The following is a 16,003-nucleotide window of genomic DNA, read 5'->3' as shown; positions in this document are numbered from 1 at the left end:
AACACAAATGCACTAGATCAGCAGCAATTTCCCCTTTGGACTGGACTCTAATCAGGGTATTTTGGTACCCTTACCCTCCTTTTGCATCTTTCTGAAATCCCAAAGCACATTTTAATGGGGGTTTGCAGACCCTGAACTGCACCCTGAAATGGTTTGAACTCTCAGTGAACCACTGACAGCTGCACATAACTTCCATTTGGGGCTACAGCAGAAGCTGAAAAGAAATCATGTTTGATTTTTCTGCTTTGGGGGGCAAGTGAGGAGAACAGTCCACATAATGCATTATGGTGCAGCTTGCAGTGGTGGTGGCTGTCTCTTTTGGTGCCGCAGCTCGTTGCTGTAAAGACAGCTATGCAGGATGAAGTAAGTGTTATCCTTCAGTTTCTCTAGACTGCTGACAAACATTACACTGGTCTCCAACGCTGATTGAACACAGAAGAGAAAACACAGAGTACGACTTCCCAAAAACGGGCAAAAACTTTGGTCCTCTCTGGAGGACACTCTGGGAAGAGGCAGAGGATAAATGGGGTCAGAACAGCCTTTCCCAGCTCCGTGCAACCAAGCACAAATCAGTAACAGAGATGTTACCTCTGAGGGGCTGTGTGAAGCTTGCAGAACACAACAGCACAGTAGGGGAAGAACTGCAATGCATGTCTGCTCTCCACAGCCAAGAGATCACAGTCAGGGGTAACACACTTGCTGGAAGCTTTGCTTCAGAAGGGAGAGAATCAAAACCATGGAAGGATGGCAGGGTTTGTCCTACTGTAAATGCTGGCATTTATAATGGAGAACAAAGTGTCACTGGATGCCTGTTGCAGACAGTCATGGTTTGCTTTTCACAATGTCATGTAACGATGCTTTGTACTAAGATTTCATACAGTAGTAGTTCTTTCATTTCAGCAATTACATTTTTTGCTTGTAGGAAATGGTCTCCTTTGACCATGCCAAATAAGCTATTGTCCCACCAATCATATTGCCATAATCAGCTACCAAAGTTTGTTTTAAGGCACTGCCATTTCTTAAGAGCTCTTACCTCTTTATTAAAGGACAATGAAAGCCTAAAACCAACAGAATATTCTTCCCCAAAGACAACATCCCTTTCCTCAAGCACTGAAGCAAAAAATGGTACAGGAAGGAGAAAAAAATAATGAATTAGTTACAAAAACTATCTAAAGCCTCTGTCTATGAACTCAAAAAATGCTATTTTTCACACAGTTCTAGAGTGCTAATATGCAAAGTTACACTAAAGCAGTATTAAATCCTCTACATCTTCCACCCACACAAACGAAGTAGTCCCCTCCTACCCCTCCACAGCTTCCAGCCTCAAATATCCTGGCGTAAAATGATCAGACAAAATAGGTGACTTATGTTTTTATTGGTTCCTCCAGACTATGACGACATTTCCTAAAACACTGAGCCAGGAAACTATTAATGTCTCTGAAAAAGTGGAAAGGGTCAGGCTATTTTAAAGGATGTGTTTGCTAAGAGGCCTTTGTTATAGATATATAGGCTACTTAATATTTGATTGATAATAACAAAAGTATTTCACATTCCCATAACATTTCTAGCTTGAAGATATATTGTGAACATATTTGTTACATTGTGTCACAAATACATTCTTATTTTTCTTGTGTTATGAAAGCATTACTCCTATTCACCTTTCTGAGAATTAAAATATACAGGTTAATAAGCTTTCCTAAGATTTTGTTAAGTATTATAGCCATTCCAAAATCAGAATTACCCACAGATCCATATGTGCTCCTAATCTCAGGCTTTTATTGGAAAGAGAAATTAAAATGGTCTTAGCTTATCACCATTATAATAATGAAAGACCTGGAAGATCTTCTAGATTTATCTCAGCTGTGTGGGCCAGCATTTGGCAGCACAAGTCAGTTCAGGCACTTGCAGGTGGGGTCAGAGATCCCTTTAGAAAGCTCTGTGTGTTATATATAAGACTAAACCAGAGCACCCAGTACTCTAACAGGAGCACAGCACAATGCATGCAGGACAGAGAGATCCCACAGAGACTCCTCAAAACTTTCTAGTTTTCTAGCACATACTACATGCATCTAACTCTTCATTTTGGCTGCTTTGTCAGTAGGTCTGGGAAATATCAAGGGGGACACAACGGACTTGCACAAAAGCCTTGGAAGTAAAGATGCTCCAAAGACTTCACCACTTCTTTTGTGGCCACACAATGTCACCCACAAACCCAGTTCTGATCCTGGCTGCACAAGAGTAGTGTGAAGGTCAGTTCCCTAGTGCAGGAGTGCAAAGCAGATAGTACCACGTGTTTCACACAGAAGAGCACTGAGGCTTCCTAAAAGAAGTAAAAGTCAGTCTGTTTTTACTGACAAAGGAATTTCACTCTTCTGTCACGTCTCAAACAATCACAGTCGGGTGAGACAACAAACTCTGCAGGTAAAAATCCCACTATTTCACAGTGCCACCTCCTGGGCAAGCAAGACTGGAAAAACACCCTCATGTGTCCCTCCTCTACTGCAGCATCCAACGTTTTAGTGTCACCTCCCAAGCTCTGGTAGAGCAGGCATCACCTCTGTTCTCAGAAGGCAGGCCATGAATACACGGAAAGAAGAGCAGATTGTTTACAGCTCTCCCCACGAAACGTGAGCTGCAGCAATCCCACTCTTGAGTGAGGCTGTATCTGCATAGGCAAGCACCACACAAACCCCCAGGATTAAGTTCACTCTGGGTTGCTGGCTAATCACAAATCAGGGTTTCCTTTCAACATCCAAACAGGAAATGGGAGTGGAGGAAGTGAAAGCTTAATAATTTCTTGCATGTTAACAAGTTACATGAGCCACTCCAATAAAAAAAGCTTCGCTAAGTGAACTTAAACCTAGCACACAGTCTGTCCCAAAATGGCAAGCATTTATCTTTAAAACCAAGCTGTGCATTTTGGAAAGACAACGGATGCAGACATTTAAATCAGCATAATTTAATTTCCAGGATAAGAGGACATCAAGCAGTGATCCGAAGTTGAGGATCCTAGTTTATTGTAATCACTAGTGTTGAGACTATAACCCCCAAACCAAATCCAAGGTGGTAATCCTGGCATCTCTCTTGAAATTTAGTGAAAAAACAGGATTAGAAGAGAATAATTTTACTTATCACAAACCGTTAAGTCCATATTGGCCTCCGACAAAGGAGCAAGAAAATCAGGTCTAATGTTAGCTCAATTTCTTTCTGCCATCTTTTAGGGGTACTGTACTCTTTGGCTGTGCACACCGCATAATATTTACTTGGCCACAAACAGTTGAGTGTCAGGAAAGCTGAGAAATAAAGTCCCTGTAAGACACTGAGAACCCTAAAATTCCTAAAGGAGCACAGGACTTTCAGGCCTCCATGTCAAGCACAGCAAGGAACATCTCTCCATCTTTAGGTTAAGAGATCACAGCCCCTGGCGACTGGAAAAAGCCTAACCCATAACACACTCCTAATTTGGTAATATCTTCACAGCAGGAGCAGGAAAAACAATTTTGTGCAACTGTTGAGCAATTCTCAAGAGTTCAACATAGATGAAAGGCCAGCTTCTTGGTTGCCTGAAGATATTAAGACACATTAGGAACAAAAGTAAGATGACTTAAATGGGTGGATGTAGACTGAAGTTTTGAGGGAACAAAATTGCAAGGTAGAATTCCTTGTTTTTTATGGATGTACCCAATGAAAAAGAAAAATCTCTTGGAAAAACTCTGCAATATAAAAAGATATTATTTCAGTGGGCTGCATGAAGAACAGAACAGAAGCAAAGGAATTTGGGAAAGAAACCCTGCTGTCAATATAACCACTTCACAATCTCATTATCTCCCAGGGATGCAAGCAAGAACAGACATATAACATAGATAGTTACCATGGCCCACAATAAACTGGCTACAATAAATAAGGAGCTAAAACTGCGTGGGTGCATGCTCTGCATTATGGAGTGTGAAAATAAGTTTTTTCCCTACTTTCAGCAGCAGAGACATGGGCACTCCTAGTTCTAAGGCAGCATTTACCATGAAGTGTTGCCAGACATAAGGTGCCTCAATGTACTTGTTACACTGTGCACATAGCTGGAAATGCAGACCTTGCTGTGGACTCTTGTATTGTTCTGAGCAATAAAAAAGGGGGAAAAGTCTGTTGCACATGAACATCTGAATTTCCATCCTGGATCCTTCAGACTGCTTTCACAGTCGGCATTCCCTGTTTCCAAGGTGACAGGAGGCAGAACAGATATTTAATCAGCTTTGGTTTTAGACCACCCATTTGCAAAAACTCTCCAGAAGAGTTTTGAAAGCTGAAAAGTAAGGAGTCTGTAAGATTGCTGCGTTTGGTGTTGGGGTTTTTGTTTAGTAAGACATAATCATTGGTAGGTTTTACATCTGTCACTGGCAACACCGCTAACTTCTTCTACAGTACTCGTGATCTGGCACTCCAATACTTGTGGTATCACCTGTGTCCAAGAATTTATTTCTATGGAGTCACTAACCAACCACTTCTTTTCTAGGATGTTTGCATCCAGGACAGCAATGCCACTTCCTACTACGTGATAAAGACCATGAGGACTTTGCAGGACTGCCACCTGCGCCATTGCCAAAATGACGCCGCCATCTGCCAGAACATTCAGGTCTCCAGCCTGTGATGCTCCAGCAGGTTAGCTAATCTTCACTTAACTTCTGTTGTACCAAATGGTTTTCCTTAAGCCAGAGACTTCCAATTTTCCTTCTTTCTACTTCCAGTGAGAGAGGTAAGAGTTTCCAGGCACGGTTTCTTTGGTAAGGAGTGCTGATGAACTCATACCTGTTTAGCAGCTCTCACTATCAACAATCCACTGTCAAAAAATGAAGGAGAAATGTGCTTGACAACGTGAGAGACAAATTATGATCTGTGTCCTCCTTGCTCTACATTCATGTAAAATCCAAGGCTCACATGTGCCATTTACTTGAGTGTCTAAAGGAAGGTGTATTTGTGACCAGTTTCTCTAGATCAGACACCACTGTCTGAACCATAGCTGTTAAATAATATTAAGAATGATTTCACCATGAGATGCTTGTACTGGATCTCACCCAAAACCTTTTTATATTGCATATACTACTGTTTTGCTGCAAATGTGGTCTCAAAGCAAAGTAAGAACTTTGATGAATATATGCATGACATCATCCAGAGGAAGAGACTGCATGTTTACAGAGGTGTGGAAACACTTGACAAAATAGATTATCTTTTTCAGTCTCTATTCCAAAAAAAAGGTTTTCTTGGATGATGAACTCAGGAGTTTCCTGAGTTTTGCTCATGGAGGGCAACCTCATGGGTAGGACATCAAGCTAGGTGCTGCATGACCAAAAAAAAGAAAAAAAAAAACCAAAAACCAAACCAAACCAAAACAAAAAAAAACCAAAAATAATCAGCAGGACAGTGCAGAAAAGCCACAATTTGAAAATTTTCCTGAGTGTCACATACTTAGCATCTTTCAGGTTAGTCTCTGGGAATCCCTGACTCAGATGTTGAATTCTTGTGAGGAATATGATTGATCCTTGTGTGAAGTCTTCCTCCTCAAAGACCTATTTCCAAAGGTTTTCTTTTTTTGTGATGACTACTGGGCTCTGTGTTACACAAACAGAAGAATGGCAAGGCAAGAGCAGACATGCTAACATTTCAATTTATATGGTAGCTGTAAATGCTTGTATAAGCTCAAAACAAGTGGTAGTCTTACTGAGGAGGCCTCAAGCTCTAGAAGCAGCTCATATATTTAGGTGGTGGTGGAGGGGTAGGGGCTTTTACTGCTTAAATCTTCAGTAGACTTTAAAAGTTTATTTTCATAGTCTAAAGGCTTGGGAAGGTAATGATAATACCACTGTCACTGTGGTCTTGGTATTTGTACGATTTGGTTCCTCAGTACCACAAACATACAAAAAGAGGAAATATTTCTGCCTTGCATCCCCTCTGCAATTGAGAGATTGCCTACAGAGGGAAGAGGAACAGCTGTGGAGATGACTGCTATAAAGAATATCAGCCTCCATTTACACCCCTTCAAGTGCAAGTGACAGCTGTAAACTGTTCCTAAGATTTGAGCACACAACTGTGCCAGTTAATAGTTCACTCATGGAAAAAGATAAAGAAGATTTTTGGTTTTCTAGTGCTGTCCTGCATTTAAACTTTCTGTGCATATTTTCAAAGGCCTCTCATTCCCAGCTGCACACAGATTTACAAAATAAGATATGTTAGGAACTTGTTCTCCAGTTTGCAGGGATGGCTGAAGCTTACTTCTGGTAAATTAATGGAGAACATCTACCTTACTCCTTTGGTACAAGCAGGTGTAATGGAGAATTCCCTTCTGCCAAAATAAACTATCTGAGGAACAAACTAGGAGTCTTTCTCAGCAAACTTTCTGACTTTTAATTTAGATGTTATGAGGGGAAAAGCCACCAGTGAAATGGAGAAGCAAACAGATAAAAATCTCTGGAATGTCCTCTCTGCTCAGAGCTCAGGAACTCAATTATGCAGGGAGACCTGGCGTGAGCCCTATGCTCCCCCAAGATGCAAGGGACTCCTTGAGGGTGTGAGAGCTCCAGTCCCAACCAAAAATTTTCTTTTGTCTCTGTTAATCTGGCAGACCTGACAATGAACTTCTCAACTTCTGGGCAGGGAAAGCACGTGTTGGGTCATGCACTCCTGTCACCCTGGATCACGGGGTGCTGCCTGTGGCTGCAGAGCTGTGTGACAACAAGAAAAGTGTTCTGGCATGGCTGAAGCACGCTTGTTAAAAGGCCTCCTGTCAGCAGCAGGCATGACTGACTGGTAGAGATCAGGCTTAGCTAAGTAAACTCCATTTTTCGACTCATCCCAAAAGACAGGTGTGGCTGGTTGAGAAATCCAGGCTCACGCTTCCCCAAGGCCTTGCCCTGCCTCTTTACAGGGAGGAGGAAACGCAGCCGCCTCTGTTGCAAACTGGGCATGGTCCAGGTTGAGCTGTGGGGTAACGTGAGGTCAAAGCCTGGTGTGATGATGGTCTGATGTTCAGTGCATGCACTGTGCCAGGAATGGTCAGTGAGTCACACAGCTCTCAGGAAGGTGCCTGGTCCACGTGAAATAAAGAGACTCAAGAAACATCACTTGCTTTTAGCTGAAAATCAGACAGTAAGGACATATGGCAAAGTCACACAGCTGCTGTGGAAACAAAGGGTATGCCAGGCAGTAGGTTTTCTAGGAGACAGCCAGCCAAGGAGGCTGTATCTGACCTGTGGTCTGTTTAAGAAATACAGCCTCGCTGTCTTTGGTGTTTTATCTCATTCTGATCATGGGTTAAGCGAGGCACTCAGTCTATTGTTCTTGCCACATGATAAGTAACTAGCTACATGTAAACAAAGCAATTAAGCTCCATAAGGAACTGTTTGCCCTTCAAAGCTGAACTAAACATTGCATTTTGTTTTGGGAATCCAAATATGGTAAATTACTGACAGTTAACTATGACCATGGGATTGTTTCCTGCACAGAAAGGGCTCCTGGAACATGCAACAGAAAGTCACCTTTCCTTCTCTTTACCCTGATATTAACCATCTAAGGACCCTGCTGGGCTCACTGCTAGCTGTCTTTTGCTGAGTATCACCTTAGCATAACTAATTTGTGATAATTTATGATAATTTTTATCACAATCTATGATAAGAATAGAGAGAGAAGCTTCTTAGGCTGGCACTGCTTGTTCTAAACCCCTGCTCCTCAGCTGTAAAACCACCAGGCTCCATCAGCACTCCTCCAGGAGAACAACTCTCAGTTGTTAACTCCTTAATGTATTTGGTAGTCAGACAATTCAGTAGGGAGCAGCACAGCACAGAAATACACACCAACTCATTATTTTCTTATTAGCTGTACCCCTGCTGCACCTAAAACCCCCGATCAACACCAGATTGTCAACTTGCTGAACAGAACAGCAAGAACAAAGAAGGAACAGCAGAGGAAGAAAGAATCCCACCCCAAATGTCTTCAAGACCAGAAGACTGGATACTTTAAATCCAACACACACATCCAAATCAAAAAACCCCAACTCTCCCACTACTGCTATGTGTGCATATTCAGCTTTGGAGGCTGAATTCATATATTCATAGAATGTAGTAATGTAGCACAGACAAGGTAAAAAAAGAACCACCAAAATAATACCAGAAAGGAAACATTACTAAATCCATTTGGGGCTATTGAAAGCAAAAGTAAAAATGCATTCTGGCATAGCACCCATTATAATGCTCACTTTTATATGTTCCTTTGCAAAGATTTAACAGATACCTCCAGTTACACACCTGCACTGCAGCTCTCTGCTGTGTCTGTCACTGTGGGACAGAAGCACCTGAGCTGAAGCAGGGACATGGCTGAGGGAGGAAAACCAGGAGCTGGCTGGAACAGGACATAGTCAGGTGTGTGCTGAGCCCTGTGTCAGAGAGGTCACAGCACACCAAGGGGAAGGACATAGCCTGGAAGGTGATGGCAGCTTTCTGTTCACGAAGTTCCCACTGGAAATTTGAGAGTTAAAACCACAGTCATGGTGGATCTTCTGATACCCATTAGTCACGCTCTCCCAACAAACTCTGCTATGTGGTATCTCTGCTTACACTGCATTAGAAACATCCCAGCCTCCTGATGAAGTTACAAGATAAATTGTGAGTTTTGAAATACAGACAGACAAAGGTTAAGAAAACAAACTGTCTTACTTTTTACTGTAGTGCTGTAACACGCACGTCTCCACCTTTGATGAAGGGTGAAAAGCACCATTTTGTGCAACAGAATGGCAAGGACAACTGTTGGGAGGCTGAAATGGCCTGTTATGGTGGTGTTATCCAACTGACACAGCTGTGGGAGACTGGGACACAGGCTGTGCAGGTGCTCTTTCCAGTATATTAACAAAAGCAGCACATCTTACACAAAGAAAAATAAAAGGATCCCAAAATACTTTAATTTAACTAATTTTATAAATTCTGAGTACCAAACTGGGAGGCAGGACCATGATGAAATAGATAAAACCTCATCAATACTACTGGCCATCAGATTTTCACAACTTACCTTCTCTAGTCCTTGCAAATACTTACAGGCACACCTTCAAAACCGCCCATGTACAACGGAGGATCTCTGAGCATCCTATGCAGGAGGCAACAGTGCCAGGAACACACAGAAAAACATTCAACTGTCTCCAAATCAAAAGTCCACATCAACTGCTGTCCCTCAGGTTTCTACTTATTTGACTACTGAAGGGAATCCTTCATTCGGCAGACAATAAAGTCTTAAAGTTGCTTCTTGAGATATACCTTAGGGTGGGATAAGCTGGGAAGGGATGCAGGCCTAGAGTAGAGCTTTGGAGGCACATAGGGACCTGGAGAGTTTGGGATTTATCCTATGAAAGATCAAGTTAACCCAGAAGAGGTAGAAAGCTGTGAAGGGCTGACTCCAAGGCCAGGGGTGAGGGGGGCTAGACCTGGGACAGCCTGTAGGACAGATGTTGGTTCCTAGTCTCAGTGAAACTGGTGCCTAGGGAAAGATCCAATTCTTCTTACAGCCAGCACAGAAATGAGATATGAGGTCTGCAGCTTTCTTATAGCTGTGTAATTGCAGTGTTGGAATTCTGATTGTGAAGGACTTGAAATTGGGAAGAAAAAGGAAAGCTGCTTCTAGATCCATGCAGTGACTAGGTATGCCAAAGCTCAAGCTTTCATCAAATGGACACAACTACTTTCAGCAGGTTCTACTTGTCCTTTGGACTGCTTAGCATCCATCCTTTCCAACATTTCAGGGGAAAATATTGCAGGAGTGCAGGTCAAGATGCACTCTTCAAAATCTACAGAGTAGTACAAGCATTAGGTTTACCCTTATTCCTTACTTAAACATGGTGTTTCTCTGCCTCCTCTAACCTCTGCACCTTATTTTATTCTTGGCTCCATTAACTGTATGCTTGGCTCTTTCTGTTCTGCCTTCATTCTCTCTGGTTTTCTTCCTCTTCACTAAAACAGCCTTTCCCTCTTGTATGCTATTTCTCCACAACAAAAATCATAACATTAATCTGATTTCACACGTGTAGCACAGTTGCTTTTACTTTTGTATTCCCCACATTTTTCCTTCCAATAACACTGCCCACAAGCCCTCTGGACCCAGACCTGTACAAATTTGAACTGTGTTTAGCAAAGCAGCTCCCAGAAGATCTTGACTGGCCCCTCAGTATGTCCTGGACAATGGCACTTAACCACACTGGTTGCTGAACTTCTTACACAGCTGCCACCCTGGTCCACCTTAGGATTTGAAATGTAGGCAAACACATTAATATCGTGTCATCCCCCAGTACAGTACCTGAGGCAATTTTCTTCAAGATCACTTTGCCAACAACTTTTAAGGGGGTTGAAGAACTTTACCTCAGAACCCAGGCAACAAAAAACCCTGCTGTATCAGGGGAAACTTCCATGCTACAGAGCAAAAGGCCTCTACCTTACCTCCCTAAGAAACATAAGGCACAGTGCCTACCCTGCCCTTGCCTCTGCAGCTCAGAGGGCTTGGGAAGCACTTGCATCCCATGGTGTGGAGCATGGCAGTAAAACCTAGAAAGATTGTTCACACAACGTAGGACCTGGGCATTCTATTTCTCAAAATATACAACTGCTACCAAACATGACACTATAAATTTTCCATTCAACCCAAAACGCTCTTGACAAATATCCAAAAGAAAAAGAATAAAAATATTTATATCTTTAAACATGCTGACTGGATAAACAAGATTGTAGCTGGGCTTCTGTTATGTCCAGTTTCCCCATGTGCAGGCTGAAGCAGACATAAATGTTTACAGCAGACTCACGGCTCATGGGCTGCACTCATGGCCTACGGGCTGCCCTTCCCACCCCTCTGCCTGGCAGGAGCAGAGTAATGCAAGGGTGGGTGCCTGCTTATGCTTAGAAGGTGACAACCCTTGAGCACTCTGCAGATGCTGAGCTTCTCAGCCAGCTGAAATAAATCATTCCCACTCTATGTGTGAACACCACGCACGGCTACAGGAACAACTGTCAACTTTTCTTCAGGTCCCGAGTGCCTGATGGAGCCTGTTTGTAGCTACAGAATAATGCCTTTCTGCATCCTCCATAACTTAGGATCCTTCCTAATTTTTTGTGGGGTCCATTTACTCTCAGATAATTATCTAAAATTTAAATGGAAAAAAAAAATCATGACCAAAAATGGTCCTCTCCAGCAAGCAGTTCGAGCTCCGTATGTCCATTCCATTGCCACCAGTCACCCTTTACAATGCCTGTGTGCTAGAATTCATTGTGTCATTAATGTGACAAATCTAATTATCCATTACATTAATACTTATTATACCATGTTGCTTTTAGCCAAAACTACCATTCATACATAGAGGCATGTGCCTTTTATAACTCAACATCTTTGGACTACATTAGTGTTTCAGTGTACTTATTACACTGAAGTTTTATGACAAAAGATCTCTAAGCCTACGTATATCCTACCTACCTGTAGTAACAGTCTTCAAAACTCTTCAAGATGACAACTGAAAATCTGTAACCTGCAAGGAGCTTGCAACGTTTCAATCTCATGCAGAAAGTAACTTCTACGCTTTAATGCCAGTAAGCAAACACAGGAAATAAACATCCAAAAAAAGATACCTGAGGGACTTTTTCAGGTAGCACCTTAAAGAATACAATGTTTTAACGTAAGAAGAATTCAAATAGTTAAAAATAATTTTATGACAGAAGTTGAGTACAGAGCTCCATTTCAGGTAAGCACCTGAGTTCCTGACTTATCCTAACTGAAGGTCTGACACATCCAGTCAGCAGGTCTGATCTCCAATGACATCTCTGTATTTCCAGCCCAAGTATATACTGATATATCACTCTACAGAAAAGAGGGAAGATCCTTTTCAAAGCTTCTAACATCTGAAGTGCTTCTGAAATATGGATTTGCTACTCTAGTCAGAGCACCTCAGATGCACTTATTCTGCAAATTTCTTCTTATAAACCACACCATTAATAGGAGACAACTTGTAATCTAGTGAACTGTCAGTAAGAGAACCAACAATAAAAATCAGTTAAGTGCTACTGTCTACCCAGTTTTTCTGGTTGATTCTTGTGGTTTTATCATCACTGTGTTTTCTCCCCTTCCTCAGTGCCTGAGAGAACAAACACATAGAGTGTTTGCCTATTTAGCCGTGCAAACACAGCAATGGCAGAGAATATGCTTGAAAATTGTCTGAGCTATTATAGTGAGAAAAAATGGACTCTTTTTCTCTTGAGTAGTCACAGTCATTACTTGTAACAGGGATATGCAAAAAACATTAAAGTGGATGTATGAACTCTTACTTGATGATATGCTGTAGTCCATTTCATCTGAGGAAGTGCTGTTACAGGGAATACTAGTGAGAGCATTTTGATATGGGCCACAGAACTGGCTAACACCAGTTTCATTGCTCAGTGTAGCATATTTTTCCTATTATGTAATGCTTATTGGAGGTATTATAATGATACATAGCTGAAAGCCATCAGTAAAAGCTTTCACAAGGGACCATGCAGAGAAAACTGATACAATGATAAAGAGACAGCACTTGATTGTTTTTCCTTATATTCTTTTGTACCTTTTGGTGGCTGTTAAATCAGTGTGTTCTGATCAGATCTCTTAACCTCACCTGCCACCTTTATGATACCATTTGTCAGACCAAATTTAGAAAACAGCTGCTGGGAGAAGGCTGCTGTCTCATCACTTGTGGAAGGTCACTAAATAAGGAGGCAGCAGGAGGGAGGTCTCTGTCAGGTCACTTCACATCATTACAAGCTGTACAGGGCTCCATCTTTTCCAGGATGATTTCTTTCAGCATGTGCAGATGCCAAAATGGTTAGAAAACAGACTAACTAGCTGGGGCAATTATGGGGAAACCTCTCAAAATATGAAACCATATTAGGTGGCCTTCTATTGACTATGCCTAATTTAAAGTTTATATGTCATCAGGGCAGACTTGCAGAAATCCTCATGAATGCAGTGTAATGAAGCTTTTATTAAAACTAGACAGACGTTTTCACCACCAAAGACAGGATTTCATTAGGAACCTTTCTCTGATTACTCTGTTGAACTTTCTACATTTACAGAACCCTGTTAAAATTACCTCTTAAAGATTTAAGACTGAATTAACTGATACTTTCCAGGGTGCTATTTATCACCAAGAAAAAGTACACTAATTTGGATAGTTAGGGTATTCAGATCTTATGTATTTTCTTTTGAGAAACTTCAACTGTGCTGGTGAGAAGCAGATGAAAAAGAACTGCTTCCAGTTATTCAGATATTCAACAACCATTTAATTATTAGAAGGAATAAAGTGCAAAGCAAATGAAAGTTCAGAAAGTAAACAAAACAGTTTAATGTCTCAAAATCCTTCTGCCACCAATAGACCACAAAGGTCTAAGAATGCACACCAAGTGGAATTTAATACAATAAACAGGGTGGAATCATTACTAAAAATTCATGTGAAATTAAATGACTGAGCACTACTTCAAAGCAGCTGGCTATACAGTTACTCCACCAGTTTATTCATAATCCCATTTCTTGACCAAATACTCTAAATTCAATACAATATAATTATGAAATGCTGAGTTGACTGTAGTCTGCCTATAAGTTCTTTAAAATGCCACAGTGAAAGGATGCATATTCTAACCTCAATGGGTAAATAATATAATTCCAGAATGAAATCACCACAATTGCTCTAAAAATGCATTATTTTAAAATCTAATCCCCTATTTTGGGGGAAAAAACCAAACTTGCATCTTACAAAGGGAGAGTGAAAGGCATCTCAAGTATGTTTATCCTTAAAAACAAGACTGTAACCTAACGAAAAAAAAATATATCTCCCAGCTGCTTAAAGCAAAGAAAACATTCAGTTACAAGTCCCAGTCCATTTTGGCATCTGGTCTCTCTTGACAGTGCAGATGCAGACTGAGAATACACGGTGTAGGATGAAATAAAGCCACGCTGTCCCATACAGTGGAAAAGGGATAAGACCTAGAACTATTTGCTGATAACAAGCCCATTAACTCATTGGTTCCAGATGATTCCTCCCCTTCATTTGCTTCTTTGGTGCCTTCTGGGCCACTAGAAAGGCAAGTTCCTTCAAGCAGAGATCTCAGTAAGGTCATGCCAAACATCAAAGGCACCAACAAAAATGACACACAAACAAATATGTGAAGGACATAAAAGAAGGCGAGTCTGGAGCAGCTGTCAGAATAAAGGAAGCAAGACTGAGGCTGGGCAGACAATAAGAGATCAGAGGAAGAAATGCTGGCAGATTAGCATCAAGCTGAGCAGTGAAAGCAAAAAAGGAAAATTGGTTATTGCTCTCCCCTGGAACAGAAAAGCAGTCCAGCTAAGAGGAAGAACTTGGTGAAAGAACACAACTGTCACTATAACATTAGCCTTGCCAAACCTTAAAGTCCTTTAAAACAGGCAAAATCAATGTCTAAGACAACAAACAAATCTGGCAGCCAATACTGAGAAAGAATACAGGATAAAATGATATAATTTTGTCCTCGTATGAATGCAATCGGAGAAGCTGAAAAGGAGGAAAAAGCTGAAGATGTTGCAAGCATAAGGGAAGAGAATGCAGAGCTCCTATTGCATGTAGGCAACCAACACAGCTCCAAAGACATGTCTAGACACACTGCAATAGCTCTTTGAGGGTCAGGTATGGGAGCAGCCCAGCTGTGACTACAGAACATAAAGCAGTTTATTAGCTCATATACCAACCTTGTTAGTAATCAACCTGGTGAGAGCGACTCTCTCAAAGCAGCAAAAATGCGGTGTAAGAGTATGGGGAGCTTAATGCTATGGGGGATAAATGAAACCCTCCATTCCTATGTGAGTTTTTTTGGAAACAGCTTCCAGTTGGGAAGAATTTGGAAACTACATCTCTTGGATTCAGTCCTTGAAGTTTGACAGCAGCAGTTTTGGCCGCTAAGGATTTTGAAGTTGCTGAAAACAAGGAAAACAGCAACTCTGAGCTACAAAATCATTCACTGATTTTCTAATTTGTCAGTCAGAAACAAATTAGAATTTTGCAACCCAAAATCCTTGTCATAGTTACTGCAACCCCTATTTTTAGTAGGGCAAGAATTATATCCACACAACAATAAAACAGGAATGTGATTTGAAGTCAAATTAGTACCATAATGAATTCTGGATCAAAGAACTTGAGTCCTGAAGTCATCTCTTCTTTCTGTTCACTCAGTCCTCCAATCAACTACATGATGCCTAACACTGTGGGTTTGGGTGCATGGAAAGCCACTCACTGGAGTGTGTCCAGCTTCAGCTCAAGTACAAGACCAAATCTTTTCATAACAGCAACTACTTCAAGCAATTCAGGATGGACATTAACTCCAACAAAGCCATGAAATAGCCATATTTATATGAAGGCCCTGATTAATGTCTTACCATGTCCAAGTGCTTTAATAAAGCTAGGAATTGAGTATGTGGACCTTCACATTTGGGTAAATGATGACTGTGTATAAAATGGACTTTGCATCCCATCTGCCCTACAAACTAAAACAAGGTGGTCAGCTAGTACTGATTTTTTGCTGTGCTTGTAGTTGATGTAAATCCAATCTACCTCAAGACTGCGAAGAGATCAAATCCAGCTGAAGATTTTTAAGAGAAAAGAGCATTAGATGTAGACGGGAGAACTAAAGATCGTCACACAATAGAGATACAATTTGTACCATGGAAGCCTGGAGAGAATTGATCAGTCAGGCTGCCTAAGGCTTTTGGGCATGAGCAACATTTTAATGAACACTTCACCCACGCTCTAAGCTATTACATGGACATCCTCAGAGCTACTGGAAGACAAAACCGATGGAAGAATGAATCATGACTCCGTATGGGCAGTGTCACAGAGCTCGTAGAAGGCTGAACCATCACCTCAGTTTCACCCTCAACTCCTGTCCAACCTATGCACCTTAACAAAAGGAAAAACCCTGTATTAGAAGTGCAAGGAATA

General features: G+C 41.4%; 2 protein-coding genes across 8 annotated transcripts in view; one reads left to right on the top strand and one right to left on the bottom strand.

The window, feature by feature from the left end:
• Positions 1 to 16,003, bottom strand: part of CMSS1 (cms1 ribosomal small subunit homolog) — a 256,935-nt gene that overhangs the window by 68,369 nt on the left and 172,563 nt on the right. The window lies entirely within an intron of this gene.
• Positions 1 to 16,003, top strand: part of FILIP1L (filamin A interacting protein 1 like) — a 188,092-nt gene that overhangs the window by 36,607 nt on the left and 135,482 nt on the right. The window contains exon 2 of the mRNA XM_064410747.1: positions 4,508 to 4,653. The gene's annotated coding sequence lies outside the window, so the exon portion shown is untranslated. The remainder of the gene's footprint in view (positions 1 to 4,507; positions 4,654 to 16,003) is intronic.

Source organism: Passer domesticus, chromosome 2 (genome assembly GCF_036417665.1).
Source record: "Passer domesticus isolate bPasDom1 chromosome 2, bPasDom1.hap1, whole genome shotgun sequence".
Taxonomy (NCBI): Eukaryota; Metazoa; Chordata; class Aves; order Passeriformes; family Passeridae; genus Passer; species Passer domesticus.
The sequence above is the reverse complement of the archived record's forward strand: the minus strand, read 5'-3'. Positions and strand labels throughout refer to the sequence as shown.